Genomic DNA, 3630 nt, shown 5'->3' with positions numbered 1-3630 from the left:
CATGCATTCTCAGGCTTCTCTGATATGGTGGGGCAGTGGGCAGGTCTGGGCCCTGGGAGCATGGGATTTGGGATCTCAGGTCACTCAGCCTCACTTGACACCAGAGATATGGAGTTCAGGAGCTATAGTTGAATGTGTATCTGGTGGGAGGCTACAGTGGTTGGGGATGACACAAAGGTGCTCCAAGCTCCTGATGGCCATTCTGGAGACAGAACTGGCCCCTGTGCAAGCAGAACCTGACCTGGCAATCAGGTTGTCTGCCTGTCACATCTGAAGACCCCTGCTGTACTCATAGTGCCAACATCTAAGCGGCCACAAGCCCTGCCCACCATCCTCTGCCCTAGCTAATGGACACCCAGCTCAAGATCAGGTGACTGGTAGATGACCAGAGATCACGGCTTTTGGGCCCCACTGAGACAGATGTTCAGAGTTGGTCAAATCTTGGCCTTCTCAGGATCTTGAGTGTGAAGTAAGGGAAAGACATCTGAGTTGGCAGCATCTGAAAGTGGACAAGGACAGACAGGTGGAAGACCAAAGATCTGAGTCAATTTGCTGAGGGCCTTGGGACTCCTTCATCTCTATTATCACTGACTCTTGACATGGAGTCGTGAGGTCTGGCTGTACTGGGATTCAGGTTCCTGAAGTCTTTGGCTCCCCTCATGCACCCTGTGTATCTTTATGTGATCCCTTAACTCAGTCCTCAATGTTGGAAGTGTGGAAAGGCAGAACCTACTGCCTGTGCTCTTTTGTGAATTTGTGTACACTCTGTGCATGTGCTGAGAGTCCAGAGCAGGGCACAGAGTCCCTTTCTTTTCTCATTGTGTCTCCTACTCATTCTGCCCTGGACTGATTGGGCTCTGCTTCCCTGGCTTCCTCACTGCTCTTCATTCTCCTCTGGTCTTGTTATCCTCCACCCAGCCCCAGGGTCCTGGCTCTCAGCAGGTTGGTTCCACCCATCCCTTTCCGGGAGTTTGGGCCCCTCACACTCGAGAGCCCTCTGATAGTGAGTGCACTGCTGCAGTGTGTGCTTGTGCTGACAGTGGGCTCATCAAACACTCACTCCAACTAACTCAGCTTAACAGGGTGGTGGGGTAAGCACCTGCCCCGGGAAGGGGATGTGGAGGGGAGAGAAGCCCATGTCCTCACCCTTAGGCTAACACCTTTCACCTGCTTGAGCTGAGCAGAATGTGCTACTGTACCCTGAAGCCTTAGAGCCTGCCGGAGCAGCTCATGTCTGCTGTCCTGCACCAGCCTCCATCTCTGTTGACCCAAATCCCCAAGGAAAATCCCCAAGGAGACTCTGCTGCTCTGGAGGGGCGAACATGCCTGTTTGCAGTCCTGAGTCTGTCCCGGTACCTTCATCTAGACCCAGCACTGCAACCAGTCTGTGCTCAGAGCTCCTGTTCAAGAGGTGAACTGACAAGAGGACTGGTTGGGCTTGGCCATTGGCGGGAATGGAAGATTCTCCTCAAGCCTGCCTGAGCTCCATGCTCTCTCTGTCTGGCTTCCTTACCAGATCCTCCCTGCCCTGAGTGAGGCCTTTCCCTGGAACCTTCAATCCTTCTACTGGGCATAGGATCCTTCTTCCTGCTGAGGACAACCCTTGTTGACCAGACTTTCCCTGTCCCAGCGATGTGATGAGATCTGAGGGCTTGGGTCTCTCTACTGAGGATCAGTGACATTGTCCTCCACTAGACCAGTTAGCAGGTTGGTGTCGCTAGATCCCCCATTGTTGAGATAGTGAGAAGAGTACAATGTAGTGCCTTTCACAAAGCCCAGGGTTCATCTTACAGGGCTATTCTTTAAAGTTATCCTTCCTGTGTGTGTGTGTGTGTGTGTGTGTGTGTGTGTGTGTGTGTGTGTGTGTGTGTGTGAAAGTATTATTTCTTTTATGATATGGTGATGATAGAAAGTAGTGGGTTTTGTTTTACTTTATTTTAAAGTTTGAACTTAAGTTAAAACTGGGCAATTCTAACTGGGACTCCAAGATTTTTCTTTGCAATTTTGCTGATGAAGTCTGTGAAATCTACAAATCTGGCCCCTCTCTGGGATCTCTAAAGCCTTACAACAAACTTAGCAAATCAGGAAGATGTGTGCAGTGCTCGTAAGAGGGGCTGACAGTGGCTGGGCACACCTTTCTGTCCTTACTCCTTGCCATGGGACTAAGTAGTGTTCTTCAGAGGTGCTCCATGGCCCCAGTGCCAGTCATTAGGGACACTCTGAACACTCTTAATACAGTCAGTTTGAACAGAAAGTGCAACTCAAAGTGACATAAACAAAACAAAACAATTTAATCTAAATAAAATTAAATAAACTTTAAAATTAGATTATTTAAAAAGTAAATTAAAAATTAAAAAAATTTAAATCACTGACTCATGACAAGTCCATGACCACAGCTGGCTAAGATATAGCTTGATTCTGACTGCAAAAGGCTCTACTTCCTTTCGGTTGACTCCATCTCAGGTCCATGGTGGCCTGGGAATCTCCCAGCCTCCCATCATGATGCGCTCGGTCTAGCGGGAGGAAGTTTACTTACAGAAGTCCCAGAGTGGGTCTTAGTGTCCCAACCATCCAGACTGAGGCAATGTGCTTCTCCAGGAAAGGTGGCTGAGGGAACAGAACGAGTTCATGACTTAGATCATGTGTCTTACCCCTGGAGCTCAGAGCCTAAAGTATAGGTAGGGGCTAAAGTGATATTCCCACAGCAGTGTACATTTACCACAAAAGGGTGGGCTAGACGTTGAGGGCTGGTTCCTCCCCTTCTCTCAAATCAAACTCTTTGTCTCCCCACATAGACATTCTTCTGTCCCTTCAGGAGCAGCTCTTGGTTGGGCAATGCAGCCGTCTCCCTGACCAGTCTCGGAGTGCCCACTCCTCATCTCTCAAGTCTGTGTGCCACCTGGCTGCCAAGGGATACTTCTTTTGTGATCGTGTCCCTTAGGTGTCCTAAAAATTGTCTACCCAAGGTTCAACCTCCTTTGTGTGTTATCTCAGCCCTTTACAATCAGTCCTAAATCCATCCTTACAGCCTGACCTTATTCCCATTCCGCCCTTCCCCTCCCCACCCAACCACACACGCCCAAACTCTGTCGATTCAAATTCTGGTCATTCCACAAATACATCACAGAATTCTCAAGCTTCTGTGTTGTCAGGGTGTCTCCTTTACTTAGGCAATACCTCCTTGGAGATCCAGTTCTGAGGTCATCTCTTCTGTGACCTCCCTTGACTCTCAGAGGGCAGAGCTAGTTATACCTTCCTCACTGCTTCCCGGGCACTTTGCTTTTCAAGGTTGTTTTTCCAAAAATGTTACTTAAAAATTTTTTTTTCACAAATAACACATAGATACGTTCTCACAGTAGATTCAAATATTTAAAATTATGCCAACACTCCCTTCGTTGTTTCTCCCAATTCCAGTCCCCTCCACAGGGATGAGTATCCTGCCAGACATATTTCTATGAGTTTACATCTATCCATCCATCTACAGAAATAGTCTTTCATCCTCCACAAATGGTACCCTGCCTTCTGTATTGTGCTGCAGCTCATGTTCAAAGAGCTTTCTTTGACTTTATTTTCCAGTCCTAATATTACTTTTTTTTCTTTGCAATCACCCTCCCCCAAGAAATAAACTTC

General features: G+C 48.0%; 1 long non-coding RNA gene across 1 annotated transcript; it reads right to left on the bottom strand.

Annotated features, from left to right (window-relative positions):
* Positions 1-40: 40 nt before the first annotated feature.
* LOC140844938 (uncharacterized) lies at positions 41-3119 on the bottom strand. The gene is made up of 3 exons (XR_012123522.1): positions 2720-3119; positions 2537-2607; positions 41-499 (listed from the first exon to the last, which is right to left on the bottom strand). It is a non-coding gene; the product is annotated as an uncharacterized lncRNA (long non-coding RNA).
* Between the last annotated feature and the right edge of the window lie 511 nt (positions 3120-3630).

The sequence above is a fragment of the Manis javanica genome, chromosome 12, assembly GCF_040802235.1.
Source record: "Manis javanica isolate MJ-LG chromosome 12, MJ_LKY, whole genome shotgun sequence".
In the NCBI taxonomy this organism is placed as follows: Eukaryota; Metazoa; Chordata; class Mammalia; order Pholidota; family Manidae; genus Manis; species Manis javanica.
This window is presented reverse-complemented; position numbering and strand designations above follow the sequence as displayed.